The 16,823-nt window shown below is 42.2% G+C and overlaps 1 protein-coding gene and 1 long non-coding RNA gene across 10 annotated transcripts in view; one reads left to right on the top strand and one right to left on the bottom strand.

Annotated features, from left to right (window-relative positions):
* Positions 1–9,676: 9,676 nt before the first annotated feature.
* Positions 9,677–15,266, bottom strand: LOC136403574 (uncharacterized). 2 transcript variants are annotated; one of them, XR_010751155.1, is made up of 4 exons: positions 15,127–15,251; positions 14,315–14,372; positions 10,584–10,681; positions 9,677–10,062 (listed from the first exon to the last, which is right to left on the bottom strand). It is a non-coding gene; the product is annotated as an uncharacterized lncRNA (long non-coding RNA). The 2 variants fall into 2 exon arrangements; XR_010751156.1 differs by lacking the exon at positions 14,315–14,372 and having other exon boundaries at positions 15,127–15,266.
* LOC136403572 (general transcription factor II-I repeat domain-containing protein 2) overlaps positions 15,058–16,823 on the top strand; it is a 61,631-nt gene continuing 59,865 nt past the window's right edge. For all 8 annotated transcript variants that reach the window (XM_066382450.1, XM_066382449.1, XM_066382447.1 and 5 more), the window contains exon 1: positions 15,058–15,187. The gene's annotated coding sequence lies outside the window, so the exon portion shown is untranslated. The remainder of the gene's footprint in view (positions 15,188–16,823) is intronic.

Below are 16,823 nucleotides of genomic sequence, written 5' to 3'. Positions count from 1 at the left end.
ATAGATAGATAGATAGATAGATAGATAGATAAAATAAACTACCTGTTCTTCGATATCTTTGATCAGCGAGGATGGGTATAAACCACCTGCCCTTAGATATTTTTGGTCAGGGATTTATCTGCTGGCTATTAATTGCTCATGAGTTCTGGCCGCTTGTTCAACCATTTGTCTCAGTTTCCTCATTACAATTGCCAGGGAATTTTTCTAGTTTCTTACTAACCTGCCTCAAGTCTGGGTCTCAGCATTAGGGGTAGCCTCATTCTGGAGTGCCCTATCTCAGCACTATGGGTAGAGCTGCTCCTCATGTCTATTATTCCTGTATTAGAGTTTTCTTTATTTCTTGCCAACCAATCCCTTGTTGCTCCAACTCCTTGTCATTATTAGTAAGTCTTTATATTGAACTTTCACTCTGCAAGTCACTGGGTGGTTTCTGTCTCCTTGTTGGACCCTGATTGATACCCCATTGAACAAGTCACTAATTTCACTAAACCAATAACACTTATTAAGCTGTTAGCAAACCCTCCAATGTTGATGGAAAGAAGGAAGGCAGAAGACTCCTGGTAGCTGCATCCGGTGTGTGGTTCTTCTGATTAAATGCCAACAGACCACGCCTGGAGCATGTTTGGACCACACCCTCTTGCTCCTCCCTGCACGCATGCATGCATGCACATAAATACACACACACACACACACACACACACACACACATACACACACACAGGAGGTCAGGATGGTTGGAGCTGAGTGGAGAAGTGGAAAGAGGAGATGTGGCTGAGAAGACAGAAGCAAGATCACCATTGGCCTTTTGGCCATTGTAAAGTTTTGGGGGTTTGTCTAAATTTGTAAATCTATAAATGTGTATTGGAGCAGGCAGTCCAGTGTCCTCAATCCTTCCTCTTGGCCTTATATTCAATACCTTTGACATTGAGGAGAAATAGTTCTACACAGGCTTTGACCCTCTCCAAACTTCTTGTCTCATGTGTATGCCAAGCATTTTAAATTTCCTACCAAAAAACTTCACAGATGCCTAAGGCACAGAAAGGAGCTCATGGGACCCATATATACACACATGCAACTTGGAAAGGAGAAAGGAATTCACATTCTAGAAGCAACCTTCAACCAATGGGGTTAAGGGCCAATGAATAAATGCTACCACTTACAGTCTCGTAGCAGAGGCCCTCTGTCTGCTTCTCAGGGGTCCTGGTCCTGGCAGAATCAGGACCTCGTTGACCACAGTAACCATCTAAATAGTGCCACTTCTATAGATTTTTACAGCTTGTCTCTTGCTACTCCCTCATACCTGTTCCTAGGATCACCTCCCAAGTAAGCCACTAAGGCACATAGCTTAGTCATAAGCTCTGTTCTGTGGGGAACACAACTAAAACAGTTGGTACCAGAAGGGGGGATACTCTTGGTTTGTAGAAGCAACATCAAGATTCCAAAGACTCTTATTTGTGATGTAGGGATGGAGTACAGGTGCATGCAAAGCACTGGGTTAAGCTGTACATGTAATATCTGAACAGTATGGGAGTCATAGTAATTGCAAAGTTTGTGGAGCTGGCTGGCTTTATTAACTGTGGAGGAAGCCTTGAAGGAAGATAATGACAGGTTCAGGTCAGTCAACTGTTTATTTGGGACATGCTGTGAACAGCAGGCTGATGTGTGATGCTGTTTTAAAAGACTTTCATCTCCTGCAGACATAAAGGAGCCATTGACCTGGAATCTCACTGGGAGGGTGACAGGGCTGCCAAAGAGGCTAGAGATACAGCTTTGGCAGGTCTATGCGAAATCAGGCCCTGATAGCAAATGGGTGGGAACCTGAAACTGGAATGGGACATTGGGACCATGCACCTGAGAAGGAATTTAAACATACACCCCTCTACTTTCCAGGCCAGCAGAAGTGACTCCTCCCCCTTGATAGGAAGCTGCCTCCCCTTGCCTAGGTACCAGGCTAAGACTCCACCTGAGCAGATGCCTCACAAGATGCTGCTCATCCTCCTGATAATGCAGCCCAATTTGCCTCACTGCCTCAGAGTTTGGTCTCAGTAAAGCCTGAGTAAGGAAGAACAGTTCCTATTGTAGGTAGAAATAGCTTACTCACTTGCTGCGAACCAGTGCAGCTAGTAATTCCAGGTCCTGAGGGAGAATGTCGCGGAATTAAGAAAATAGACTCACCAAGAAAAGAGGACGGGATTGGGAGGCCTCTGCAATGCTGATGGCAAGATCAGAGAGAGAAAACCCCCGGTCTTGCTTTATTATATAGTATAGACAAAGCCTTTAAGCCATTATACAAATAAGGAAGTCTCTGATACAAAGCCACTTATCTGAGGCATAAATGGGATTCCTCATAAGAGTGCACCGCCCCACATCATGCAACAGTCAAGGGTATAGGGAAAAGCTTAGTTTTGAGAAGGGTGTTGAGACGATCTTACTATTATAAGGGTGTGTGGGAGATCTTAGTATTAGAAGGATGTTGAGAAGATGTTAGTCTTAAAAGGGTGTGTGGAAGATCTTAGTATTAGAAGGGTGGAGAAGAGCTTAGTTTTAAACTAAGCTCTAGGCCAGGGGTCCCCAAACTTTTTACACAGGGGGCCAGTTCACTGTCTCTCAGACCGTTGGAGGGCCAAACTATAAAAAAAACTATGAACAAATCCCTATGCACACTGCACATATCTTATTTTAAAGTAAAAAACCAAAACGAGAACAAATACAATATTTACAATAGAGAAAAGTAAATTTAAATCATCAAAATGACCAGTATTTCAATGGGAACTATGGGCCTGCTTTTGGCTAATGAGATGGTCAATGTGCTCCTCTCACTGACCACCAATGAAAGAGGTGCTCCTTCCGGAAGTGCGGCAAGGGCCAGATAAATGGCCTCAGGGGGCCGCATGTGGCCCGCGGGCCGTAGTTTGGGGACCCCTGCACTAGGCGTAAGAACTTTGTCAGCTTACAGCCTGTCTCCCACACTCACTGATAGAATTGTAGGACTTGGCACATGTGAGCCAGTAGGAGGAACTACGGAAATATGTTTGAGTATTTGAGGATCATTAGGGTGTTGGACCAGCAAGGGCAGAATAAAAGGTTGGATGAAAAGTTTGTTGACATAGGGGTATTTCCTTCAGGACTGAACATCCTGGTAACGAGCCAATACTGCTGTGCTGCTGGGACGGCTCCGTGAAACCTACACATAACAACAGAATACCATGAGGTGGAGATGCTGAAACTTCCTGGCAGAAAAAAGGAAAGGCTCGGGGAAGGTGGAAATGTTAGAGCAGATTTCATACATGAGACCAGAGAACCACTCTCAGAGGGTCCAGAGGACTCTTTCTTTTTTTTTAATTAATTTTACTAGGGTGACATCAATAAATCTTTGACATATGTTCAAAGAAAACATGTCCAGGTTATCTTGTCGTTCAATTATGTTGCATACCCATCACCCAAAGTCAGATTGTCCTCTGTCACCTTCTATCTAGTTTCCTTTGTGCCCCTCCCCCTCCCCCTTCCCCTCTCCCCCCTCCCATAACCACCACACTCTTGTCAATGTCTCTTAGTCTCGTATTTATGTCCCACCTACGTATGGAATAATGCAGTTCTTGTTTTTTTCTGATTTACTTATTTCACTCCGTATAATGTTATCAAGATCCCACCATTTTGTTGTAAATGATCCAATGTCATCATTTCTTATGGCTGAGTAGTATTCCATAGTGTATATGTGCCACATCTTCTTTATCCAGTCTTCTATTAAAGGGCTTTTTGGTTGTTTCCATGTCTTGGCTACTGGGAACAATGCTGCAATGAACATGGGGCTGCATGTGTCTTTACGTTTCAATGTTTCTGAGTTTTTTGGGTATATACCCAGTAGAAGGATTGCTGGGTCATAAGGTAGTTCTATTTTCAGTTTTTTGAGGAACCACCATACTTTCTTCCATAATGGTTGTACTACTTTACATTCCCACCAACAGTGTATGAGGGTTCCTTCTTCTCCACAGCCTCTCCAACATTTGCTATTACTTGTCTTGTTAATAATAGCTAATCTAACAGGTGTGAGGTGGTATCTCATTGCAGTTTTGATTTGCATTTCTCTAATAACTAATGAAGATGAGCATCTTTTCATATATCTGTTGGCCATTTGTATTTCTTCCTGGGAGAAGTGTCTGTTCATGTCCTCTCCCCATTTTTTTATTGGATTGTTTGTTTGTTTGTTGTTGAGTTTTATGAGTCAGAGGACTCCTTCTAGGCAGTAAGAAATGCTCTGGTGAGTAAGCTCTAGCATCTTTGAGAAGCTCGGGGTGACTAGGCTAGGGTGACAGTAGCAGGTGCTGCTCTGAAACCAGGCTCCCAAAGAGGATAGGAGCGTTCCAGAGCAGCAGACCCAGGGGACAGACTTTGCCATCAGAAGCAAGGGGGATGGATTTGGTAGAACAGGAAGCAAGTCAGAAACAGCACCTTGACACCAGTGGTCTCTGGTATTGACTATCTGACCATGGTATTATTTCTTTCTTTCTTTCTTTCTTTCTTTCTTTTTTTTTTTTTTTGTATTTTTCTGAAGTTGGAAACGGGGAGGTAGTCAGACAGACTCCCACATGCGCCCAACTGGGATCCACCTGGCATGCCCACCAGAAGGCGATGCTCTGCCCATCTGGGGCGTCGCTCTGTTGCAACCAGAGCCATTCTAGCACCTGAGGCAGAGGCCACAGCATCCTCAGCGCCCGGGCCAACTTTGCTCCAATGGAGCCTTGGCTGCGGGAGGAGCAAGAGAGAGACAGAGAGGAAGGAGAGGGGGAGGGGTAGAGAAGCAGATGGGCACTTCTCCTGTGTGCCCTGGCCGGGAATCGAACCCGGGACTTCTGCATGCCAGGCTGACACTCTACCACTGAGCCAAACGGCCAGGGTGTCTTTCTTTTTTTTTTAAGTGAGAGGCAGGGAGGCAGAAAGACAGACTTCCAAATATACCCCGACCGGGATCCACCCAGCAAGCCCCCTATAAGGCAATGCTCTGCCCATCTGGGGCCACTGCTCTGTTGCTTGGCAACTGAGCTACTTCAGTGCCTGATGTGAGGCCATGGAACCATCCTCAGTGCCCAGAGCCAACTTGTTCAAACCATTCAAGCCATGGCTGCAGGAGGAGAAAAGAGAGAGTGATAGAGAGAAGGGGAAGGGGAGGTGTGGAAAAGCAGATGGTTGCTTCTCCTGTGTGCCCTGACCCAGAATTGAACCCGGGACTTCTACATGCTGGTACTGGTGCTCTACCGCTGAGCCAACTGGCCAGGGTTTGACCATGGTATTCTAAGGGGTAAGATGTGAGGGCAGACAGCCTGGGTGCTTCCTTGACTGGCATAACTGGGAAAAAGTCTGATGAGCAGAAAGCTGACATTGACTAGTACAATGGAAAATTAATCCCTCACCTAGCTTTAGGATCTGAACCAGACCAGAGTCCAGCAATTGTAGGGAAGGCTTGGTCCACTTAAGAAAGGACCTTGAAGAGCCACCATAAGCAGAATCCATAAATATTCTCCTTATCATTTAGATCCTGTGGTTATTTGCCATAGTTCACTAGATACTAGATAATAAGAATAACCAGGTCTTCCAAGAGGGGTCTGAGTTGACACTGATACCATAGGACCTGAAACGCCAACAAGCGGTGGGAGCTTGTGGAGCCAGGCACAAGCATATCTCACAGGGGTCAAATGTATCCGTGAACCCACCATGTACAAATGTCCCTGATTCCTGAGTACACAATGAGGCTGGACATCCTGAGCAGCTCACATTGGTTCCCTCACCCTGCCTTGACCCAGCTGGTATTAAATCAGAAAACATACTGCATCCCAGGTGGAACTGTGGTCCTGAGCACAACCTTCAAAGAGGTAAGAAGTCAGGAGTGGTAGTTCCCATCATGTCCTCATACAATTCACCAGTTTGGCTCCTGCAAAAACCAGATGGATTATGGCAGATACCCGTAAGCTACTATAAACTTAGTGGGGTACACTGCTCTGCTCAATCATAGCTGCTGAGTCAGCAGTAGCATTCTATTGGAACAGATCAACACAGCTTCTAGAACTTCCTGGGATACCAGTCTGGTGAATGAGTTCTTTTCAATGCCTGTAGAGGATGAAAGGTAGTTTGCCTCTATATGGGAAGGACCATATTACTTATTAACTCTCCCTGTTCTCACTTCTGAAACCTTCCAAATTAACTATCTGTGTACTAGACTGTCTCCAGTTCTGCTTTTATTGACAAAACTGAGACATGTATTGATACAGCAGAATTATGTAAACATTATGTAAATATGTATTGGGATCTCCAGAAAAACAGAACCAATAGGACATATAGGAAGTTCACCATCAGCTGTGTGCAAGCTGGGGATTCAGGAAAGCCGGTGGTGGAGTTCCAGTCTAAGTACAAAGACCCAAGAACCAGGAGCAACAATGAAGTAAGCCCCAGTCCAAGGACAGGCGGTGACCACTGTTCCAACTCAAACAGTCAAGCAGAGAGAGAAAGAGAGAGAAAATTGAAACTTCTTCTTTCTTTTTTTTTTCTATTCAAGGTTTCAGTGGGTTGAATGAGACCCATGCACACAGGGGAGATCAATTTTCTTTACTCAGTTTACCAATTCAAATGCTAACCTCTTCCAGAAACACCTTCACAGAAACACTTGGAAATAACACTTAACCACCTATTGGGCGTTAGCCATCCTGTGGTCCAGTCTAGTTGACACATAAAATGAATAACCTCAACTATTAATATAGTAATGGGATATTTATATATGTATAAAGTGCATAGACAATTTTCAACTATTCTTTCATAAACAGGACTGTCCCTTGATCTAAGTTTACGGCCTCTCTGATTTTTTAGTTTTAAATTTCTGTTCTTTTACAAACTGGTAATGCTGACAGAAGGTAGGATTTAAAAAAAAAATCTTTGTCAGAATTAAAAAATGTATAACCCTATGTGGGTCTCTTGAATTTCTTAAACATTTTACTTTTAAGGGACATCAAAATATTGAACCTTCCGTTTGAGATGTGGAGGACAAAAGGGTGCAGTGCCGAACTCTGCAAAGTTAACCACAAGCCACTGGGTGGCGATGCTTGCCTATCAATTCTGTGGCTCCTGTAACAGAGAACCAGGATAAAAGAGCCTAAAAGCCGGTTTCTTCCATTCAAGAGCTGTATTTACAGTCACAACTGGAATTTGATATTTTACTGTCTAAACCTGGTTGGTTTTATATACTGGTTGTATGCTGGCAAATACAGTACTTGCATTTTTGTCCAATTTGTTGCTTATGAAAGATTGCTCCACAGCAGAGCATCAGTTACCTGAAAGTATTAAAATGCCTGCTAATGTTAGCCAACCTAAATTGTCCCACCACCTATAATGACATTTTCCTGTAGATGCTATAATTTGTTAATTTTGAGTAGCTAAAATTCTCTAATTTGAGAAAGAGTGAACTTAATAAGTCATATATTTAATTTTTTATTATTACTAACTTTCAATTATATAATTAATGTATGATTTTTACCTTTGTAAAAAAACTAATAAAAGACTATACATGGATACTCTTTAACTGCAGTCCCACATATCTCTGATGCCATAGAAAAATATTGTTCTATTTTTTTTGAGTGTGTGAGTTTAAAGAAAAGTGAAATAGGCCCTAGCTCAGTTAATTAGAGCAGTAGTCCCCAACCTTTTTTGGGCCACGGACCGGTTTAATGTCAGAAAATATTTTCACGGACCGGCCTTTAGGGTGGGACGGATAAATGTATCACGTGACCGAGACAAGTGTCAAGAGTGAGTCTTAGACGGATGTAACAGAAGGAATCTGGTCATTTTAAAAAAATAAAACATCCTTCAGACTTAAATATAAATAAAACAGAAATAATGTAAGTTATTTATTCTTTCTCTGTGGACCAGTACCAAATGGCCCACGGACCGGTACTGGTCTGCGGCCCGGGGGTTGGAATTAGAGCATCTTCCCAATACACCAAGGTTGCAGGTTCGATCTCTGGTCAGAGGACATATAAGAATGAGGCAACAAATGCAAAAATAAGTGGAACAACAAATCAATGTTTTTCTCTCAAATCAATAAATGAAAAAAATTCTTTAACTATCTTGGAGATAATTTTACAAGATTTCTCTAGGCCTACCTCATTATTTTTTACTCTTGCATGTAAGTACAAATAAACTACATCTTATTTAACCATTCTTCTCTTGTTGGACGTTTGCATTGTTTCCATTTTTTGCCATTACAAGGAATATTCTTGTACAAGTATCCTTTTGCACCTGAGTGAGGGTATCTCCTGGGTAAATACTGGTAAACAGAACTGCTGAGTCATAGAAAATGTTCATTTCAGAAAACTTAATAGATTCTTTTAATTTGTTCTCCATGAGTTATGCTTCAATAGTATACGGGTGGATTTATTTTTCTATATACATATACCCAACTCCTATACTTTTAAACATTTGTCAATCTGTACCTAAAGCATATCTAATTTTTTTTTCTTAGTGAGAGAAAGAGACAGACAGGAAGGGAGAGAATGAGAAGCATCAAGTCATAGTTGCGGCACCATAGTTCTTCACCGGTTGCTCTCTCATGTACCTTGACTGGGAGGCTGCAGCCAAGCCAGTGACCCCTTGTTCAAGGCCAAAACCTTGGGCCCAAGCCAGTGACCTTGGGCTTCAAGCCAGCAACCTTTGGGCTCAAGTCAGCAACCATGGGATCATGTCTATGATCTCATGCTCAAGCCAGAGACCTCACGCAAAAGCTGGTGAGCCTGTGCTCAAGCTGGATGAGCCCGTGCTCAAGCCAGCAATCTCGGGGTTTTGAGCCTGGGTCCTCAGCATCCCAGGTCGAATCTCTATCCACTGTGCTGCCACCTGGTCAGGCCAGCATATCTAATCTTTAAAATTTACTTTATATTTCTGTCATCTCTAAGAATGTTGAACATCTATGGTAATTGGCATTTCATGTCTCCTCTACTGAGGATTGTTTATCCATATCCTTGGCTACATTTCTATTGCGTTGTCTCATTAATTTGTGGAAGTCATTTATATGTATATTCTACATAGAAACCCTTATGTGTTGAAATATGTTATTTCACCTTTACTTATAGTGTCTTTTAAATTTTATTTTAGTGATTTGAGAGAAAAATCAGTTTGTTGTTCCACTTATTTATGCATTTATAGGTTCTTTTATATACCCTGACTGAGGATCAAACCCACAACGTAGGCATATTGGGACAACGCTCTAACTGTGCTACCCACCCAGGACATTTATAATGTCTTTTGACCTACGAAATTTTATTTTGATGTAGTCAGTTTTATTTTATCCATTAGAGCTTTTGCTCTGTGTCTTGTTTAGAAAGACTGTGTATTATCCAAGATATATTCTATAATAGTTGTAAAACATTTAATCTAATGCTTTTACTTTTTATATTTAGATTTGGAGTTGAATTTTATGAGTGGAAGAAGACCAGATTATATATTTATCAATATTTTTTTTCAAACAGCTATTTGGTTCTCCAAAAATAATTTAATGGCTATTAACAGAATTATCTGAAGTTTTGAAATGCCATTTATAACATATAATAAATTTTCATATTTATTCTGGAAACTGTCAATTTCTGGAAACTGTTTCTACCGATTTATTCTTGAATCAATATGACAAGGTTTCAACTGCTACAGCTTCATAGTATGTTGATTTTTATTCACTCAAGTTTCTCATTGTTCTTTTACAACATTGTCTTTGCTATTCATAACATTTACTTTCATATAAATTTTAACATCATCTTGTCAAGTTGCATTAAAAAATCCCTCTGGGGTTTTTATTGGAATGGCGTTCAATTCATGAGTTAATTGAGAGGAATTAACTAGGAGAAAAATGACATTTTATAATCTTGAGTCTTCTTTTATCACATAAATGTGGTATACTCTAATACTACTATTGGTTTCGATCATCTTGAATAGTTTCAAACCTTTGGTTGTAGTCTTCTTGTCAATTTTCTGAAAACAGGATTTTCCAACATTTTAGGGCAGTAGTCTCCAAATTATTTTGATTACACATCCCTATGGGAATGTGACCATGAAAAGATACAAATTATTTACACACATTATTATAGTTTATAAAATATACAAAGTAATTAGCTAAATCATGAAGAGTAAATAATGATTTTTAAACAAATGTCTTGTTTTGTTTGTTAAAACATTTGCTCATATTAAAAATTGTTGTGGTTGGAAAATAGCAGTGGCCAGATAATTTAAACAAGAACAATGTGCCTGCATGTGCTTAAGGTAGTTTTAACACTTCATGATACAGAAATGAGAATGGCTGACTTTCTTAATGTGGAGGTATAAATTATGTTTAATAAGTTGCACTCGTTTGTTTTTATTTACTGATTTTAGCCAGAGAGGAAGGGAGAAACAGGACCATTGATCCATTCTTGTATGTGCCCTGACTGGGGATTGAACTGGCAACCTCTGCACTTTGGGCCGATGCGCTAACCAATCAAGCTATCAGACCAGAGCTAAACTGCACTCATTTAAACTGTACAAGTTTAATAAATTTTGAAGATGTGTAATGTATTCACTTGATTGAGCATCACCACAATTGAGATACAGCATAATTTCATCCATTGCAAAGCATCCTTATGTCCTTTTGTAGTCAATCCCTTTTCCACCATTGGTACTAAGAAAATGATGTTTTCCATCATTATGAAATAGTTTGCATATATAAAATGTATATATAATCATAAAATATGGACTCTATTATGTCTGGCTCCTTTGACTTAGAATAATGATTTTGGAAATTAATCCATGTTTATGCATATACACAAAATTCATTCTTTTTTATGCTGAGTACTACTCCATCATATGGGCATATCATAATTTATTGATCCCCTGTTGACTGACATTCAGCTTATTTCCTGCATCAGATATAATGAATAAAGTTGCTGTAAACATTCATGTGCAAGTCTTTGTGTTGACATATATTTTATTTAGCTTAGGTAAATAGTGAAATGCCTATATCATATAATGGGAGGATTTTCACCTGTAAAAAATTTTTATTATGGTAAAACATACATAACAAAATTGATCATTTAAACAATTTTTAAATAAAGCTTATTGAGACTTTTTTAAATTTCTTTACTTATTGATTTTAGAGAGATAGAAATATTGGTCTGTTCCTGCATCTGCCCTGACCAGGGATTGAATCGGCAACCTCTGTGCTTCAGAGTGACACTCTAATCAACCAAGATATCCAGCCAGAGCTACTGAGACTTTTTATGTTCATGAGGGATACTGGTCTTTGCTTTACTTTGCTTGTAATGTCTTTGTCTAGCTACCATGGCAATCCTGGCATCATAGAGTAAGTTAGAAAGTATCTTCTTCACTTCAACTTTTGAGAAGATTTCTTTTCACCTTAAATGTTTGGTAAAAATCCACAGTGAAGTCATCTGGGTCTGTAATTTTCTATATAGAAAGGTTTTGAGGCAACTGGAACCGGATATGAGATGACTCCATGAGACTGGGGAAGGGGTTAGTGAAAGCAGTAGCCACCACTGCTCCATACAGTGCCTGGCTACAAGAATGCCAGGATGCAGCTCAGACACAAGCTGTAGAGAAAAAAATTTTTTCTTTTCTTTTATTTTATTGCTTTGCTGTAGAGCATCTTTATGTGGGAGTTTCCATTGGTGTTGATATGCTTACAGGAGCCAGGGCTTATGACACTCCCTAAGATCAGGTCTGCATGAACCAACCACTTTTTCTCAGGTTTTTACAGTGGTTTCTAAGGCATGGGTTCAGATTCCAGGTACCAAGGCCCCTATAGGCTCTTTTGCAAGCATCCATCAGAGACCTAACAAACCCTATATTGATTTCATTAATCACCTGCAAACTGTCATCTCACAACAGGCAGATAGATAACAAACTGCAAAGGTGCTGATCCTCTAATTGACTTATAAGAACACAAATGCTGTTTGCCAAAAGGTCTTAGACCCTCTTCAGGGCAGTACCCTAATATAGCAGATATGATTAGAACATGTAAAAATGTAGGAACAGAAATACACAAGGCCCAAGTCTTGGTTGCTACATTACAACCACAGATATGTTTTAATTGTGGCAAAGGACACTTCCAGAAAGATTGCAGACAGAGCCTAATGGCAACTCTGTAGCTTGGCTTTTGTGTGTGCCGTGAGGAGCTAATTAAAACTCAACCTGAGGCCCTAGCTGGTTGGCTCAGTGGTAGAGCGTCGGCCAGGTGTGCGGAAGTCCCGGGTTCGATTCCCAGCCAGGGCACACAGGAGAGGCGCCCATCTGCTTCTCCACCCCTCCCCCTCTCCTTCTTCTCTGTCTCTCTCTTCCCCTCCCACAGCCGAGGCTCCATTGGAGCAAAGATGGCCAGGGTGCTGGGGATGGCTCCGTGACCTCTGCCCCAGGCGCTAGAGTGGCTCTGGTCGCGGCAGAGCGACGCCCCGATGGGCGGAGAGCATCGCCCCCTGGTGGGCGTGCCAGGTGGATCCTGGTCGGGCGCATGCGGGAGTCTGTCTGACTGCGTCCCCGTTTCCAGCTTCAGAAAAATACAAAAAGAATTAAATAAAATAAAAAAATAAAACAACCTGAAAATTCCTTATAAAGTTCCAGCAAAGCAGACTGTAAAAAGCCAATATGATCAATTGCTATTCTTGTTGTGTTTATGCAAATTACCAGGCCAAATTAAGACTGGACTTAATACTGTAACTAGGATAATCTTAATTTGATTCTTAAAAAAAAAAAAACTGGCCTGACCAGGCAGTGGCGCAGTGGATAGAGTGTCAGACTGGGATGCGGAGATCCCAGGTTCGAGACCCCTAGGTCACCAGCTTGAGCACGGGCTCATCTGGTTTGAGCAAAGCTCACTAGCTTGGACCAAAGGTCGCTGGCTCAAGCAAGGGGTTACTCGGTCTGCTGAAGGCCTCCAGTCAAGGCACATATGAGAAAGCAATCAATGAATAAGGTACCACAACAAAAAACTGATGATTGATGCTTCTCATCTCTCGCCGTTCCTGTCTGTCCCTACCTATCCCTCTCTCTGACTCTATCTCTATAAAAAAATAAAAAAAAAAGAGCTGATGCTCCCCTCTTCTCCTCCCTTTCTCTCTCTCTCCCTCTTCTCTCAAAAATAAAATCTAAAAAAAAATAAGTGTAGTACTGGAGTGTTTAGTATTCATATTCCTAAGCACAAGAAGGCTGTAATAGGCCACATGTAGAAAATCTGCTCACAAAAATTAGGGGGTATTTCAAAATGAATATGGAGCAATAAAAAGAAGCATTTAATTTTTTTTATTAAACAAGAACATCAGAAAAGCAAACAAGTCAAAGAAAGTTCTTCAAGTATGCAAATGAGATGCAAAACCAACTTTTATTTCATTGGTGAAAATGCACTATACAAAGGGCTGAAAGTACTGGAGTATCTGCACGTTCCTGATCCCCTAATTTTTGTGAGCAACATACTTGGTAGATAAGCTGCCTTAGGCATGAGTTATGCTTTTGGCTTTCTATGAATTCTAGTGCATCAATATATAAATAAGTTATCTTTATTCTTTTTTTTTTAATTTTTTATTTATTCATTTTAGAGAGGAGAGGGAGAGACAGAGACAGAGAGAGAGAAGGGGGGGAGGAGCTGGAAGCATCAACTCCCATATGTGCCTTGACCAGGCAAGCCCAGGATTTCGAAACGGCGACCTCAGCATTTCCAGGTTGACGCTTCATCCACTGCGCCACCACAGGTCAGGCAATAAGTTATCTTTAAACAGAAACACACATAAGACAAGGTTATGTATTGATGGAGTCACAAAAATGTAATGTCCAGAGTCTGGCAAAAACTTAACCTTGTATTTTCACTGGGAGAAGTGGTTCAATCTTGCTAAATCAGCATTTGCTATGACTTTAAAGAACATCTCTACTGAATAAGCAGAAACTGTAACAGAAATATTTTCAAACGTCTCTTTTTAAAATGATGTAAAAAGGCAGGTACTTTCTCAACTAATTGTTAAATTATCTTTACTTTGAAAGTCCAGATTTTAAAAAAACCAGCCATCTGCAAGGAAGCGTATTTAAAAAAAAAAAAAGTTTTTTATGGATAGAAGCATTGGTTTGTTGTTTCACTTGGTTGTGCACTCATTGGTAGCTTCTAGCTTCTTGTATGTGCCCTGACCAGGAATGACACCTGCAACCTTGGCATAGGGGGATGACACTCCAACCAGCCAAGCCTTCCGGCCAGGGTTAGAAAACATATTATTGATAGCCACTTTAAAAATGTCAGCGTATTTGGGACACTCACCTGTCTGCAAAAGATAATAATGTATTAGAATATATTCACTTCAGGACAGCAGTTACCTCTGGTCAAGGAAAGGAAAAAGGAATGAGACCATTGCTTTTAATTATGTCTGCAATATTTCTTTAAAATATAAGGCATAGTATCCTAAAGCTGAGCAATGGTTAAACAGTTTATTATCCAATTCTCCTTTTGGCATATTTAAAATAAATATGGAACTGTAACTTAATTGGATTAAATACCACTATTGTAATATTTGACTATCTGCTAAAGAGCCATCACCAATTGATGGACAGCTGGATTGGCTGGCTATACTGTCCCTGACCCGGTGGAAAGATCAGGACACCCTGTTACATTTTATAACAAATAACTGGATAATTTACGGCAGCTTCACCATTCACGGAGTTGTGATCTCACTCCCTTTTAAGCTGCACACTGCCATCATGCTAAAGTACATTTAAAAATAGTAAGAAAGCAAGCCCATGTTTGGGGGCTGGGTCTAGGGATGAGACCAGACGCGTGCCAGCCACTCATCAAAGGCTGGAGATGGATGAATATGTCAGGCCTTCATCTCCACAGGACCACAAACAAACTCGGTGGCAGCTGAACTGGATTCGACAGCACCGGAAACGGCAGCTCCCACTTGGGGCGCTGCGGACACACGAGTTGAGGCTGCCTTCCAGGAAGCCAAAAAAAAAAGGGGGGGGAGAAAGCGAAAAAGGAGGGATAGTGGGGAGCAGGCCCTCGACCGCCGCCCACACGCCGCGCCCCCACCTCTTCGCCATCCCGGCTGCTACCCTCGGCCTCTGGCCACTCGCCGGTGGCCTAGCCCTCGGACCCCGCGGCCCACCGGCCGCTACCCGCTGCTGGGTACCTCAGGTGCGTACCCCGTCCCCGCCGCCATTAAGAGCGGGTGCTTTTCTTGGAACTTTTTCCTCCCGCGGGCCTGATGAAGGGGAGACTTGGGAGGCCGCCCGCCCAGGCCCCAGGAGGGTAGCGCCCCCTTCCCCGCCGGCCTACCGGCCCCCAAACCCCGTTGCTCGCGGGCAGGGCCCGAGGAGTGGGGGTGGGGCGAGGAAGCCCTGCCGTGGGAGCAACGGTTGCACGCACAGAACGCGCACCCTCCTCTCTTCTGATTGGCTGGACGGGGCGTGGGGAGGATGCTACAGGCCCTGGGCTCTCTGAGGTCCAGTGTGCATGAGATCACGCCCCATCTGACGTATGCGGGGCTCTCGTCTGCGTAGGTACGTGCCTGATTGGTTAGGCGAGGGGGCGGGGCATCCTATGTTGCCTGGTAACTGCGTTGGATTCCACGGCGAAGGCGCCCCGACTCTGTCCTTCACGTTGAGCGTTACCGATTGGCCCACGGCGTGGGTTTTGTCGTGGGTGTGGTCAGTGGGGCGGTCTCCAGCGGCCTGCTGCAGAAAATTAACCCAGAGTTCCTCAGAGTCTCTGGCTCAGGACTGCAGTCTATTGCGTTTGACTTGGAGATAAAGTGGGAAAAAGTGGCACAGGGCTGTATTATCCACACTTCAAACCCAAGCTTTGCTGTTTAATAGCAGATTTATTGAGATATGCCATAAAATTCGCCCTTTAAAAGTTCATGATTCGTTGGTTTTTAGTTTATTCACAGTTTTGCAACCATCACCAATATCTAATTCCAGAACATTTTCATCACCCAAAAAGAAACCCCAGTTGCATCAGGCAGTATTCCCCGTTTTCCATCCCAGCCTTTATCAACCACTAATATATTGAATACTTTGTGTCTCCATGGCTCTGCCTATTCTGGACATTTCCTGTAGGTGAACTTAAGAGCCATTCGGGTCTGGTTTCTTCCATTCTTTTTTATGGTTGAATAATCATTGTACGGGTATACCACATTTTCATTTTCAATTCATGGCATTTGGGTTGTTTCCACTTTTTGTCTATTGTCCGTAAAGGCTGCTATGAGCATTGGTGTACGCGTCTTTGAGTGCATGTTTTCAACTCTTGGGTGTATACCAGGGAATGGAGTTATTGGGCCAAGCATTGTTGTTTTAAGGGAGAAATTGTTTACAGTTTAGAAGTAAAGAGATCTCTAGATATGTACTGCTCACAAAAATTAGGGGATATTTCAATATGAATATGAAGCAATTAAAAAAGGAAGCATTTTTTTTTTTAAACAAAAACATCAGAAAAGCAAACAAGCCTGACTAGGCGGTGGCGTAGTGGATAGAGCATCGGACTGGGATGCAGAGGACCCAGGTTCAAGACCCGGAGGTCGCCAGCTTGAGCGCAAGCTCATCTGGTTTGAGCAAAAGCTCACCAGCTTAGACCCAAGGCCGCTGGCTCTAGCAAGGGGTTACTCGGTCTGCTGAAGGCCCACGGTCAAGGCACATATGAGAAAGCAATCAATGAACAACTAAACCGCAACGAAGAATTGATGATTCTCATCTCTCTCCCTTCCTGTCTGTCTGTCCCTATCTGTTCCTCTCTATGTCTCTCTCTGTCTCTGCCACACACACATACACACAAA

This window comes from Saccopteryx leptura, chromosome 4 (assembly GCF_036850995.1).
Source record: "Saccopteryx leptura isolate mSacLep1 chromosome 4, mSacLep1_pri_phased_curated, whole genome shotgun sequence".
Taxonomy (NCBI): domain Eukaryota; kingdom Metazoa; phylum Chordata; class Mammalia; order Chiroptera; family Emballonuridae; genus Saccopteryx; species Saccopteryx leptura.
Note: the sequence above shows the minus strand (reverse complement) of the source record. Positions and strands in the feature narration are given on the sequence as shown.